Below are 347 nucleotides of genomic sequence, written 5' to 3' on the forward strand. Positions count from 1 at the left end.
GCTATACCGAGAACATCCAATAACTTCATTCTAAAACACAAAGGAAAGAGTGAAGCAAATCTCCCACTCAATCAGTTGACTTCCCAAGTCTTACCTATTTAGTGAGGTAATAACCATCTAGTGAACATAAAAGTAAAATGTCTCCAAAATTGCAAATTACAATGGATACTTTTTTCATAAATTCAATAAGCATTCTCTGTCTTCTTAGGAAACAAACACAAAGGATTTACAAAAGTATCAATGATATTGGTGATGAAACAGAACTGTAAAAAGGATTCTTGAGGAATGTGTTAGTTCAAGAAAATTACAATAACTACATATCTTTCTTCTGATTCCTTGTATATCAT

The 347-nt window shown here is 31.4% G+C and overlaps 1 protein-coding gene across 2 annotated transcripts in view; it reads right to left on the bottom strand.

Annotated features, from left to right (window-relative positions):
- Window positions 1–347, bottom strand: part of LOC119592995 — a gene marked incomplete in the record, with an annotated part of 29,327 nt that overhangs the window by 22,479 nt on the left and 6,501 nt on the right.

Source organism: Penaeus monodon, chromosome 31, assembly GCF_015228065.2.
Source record: "Penaeus monodon isolate SGIC_2016 chromosome 31, NSTDA_Pmon_1, whole genome shotgun sequence".
Lineage (NCBI taxonomy): Eukaryota > Metazoa > Arthropoda > Malacostraca > Decapoda > Penaeidae > Penaeus > Penaeus monodon.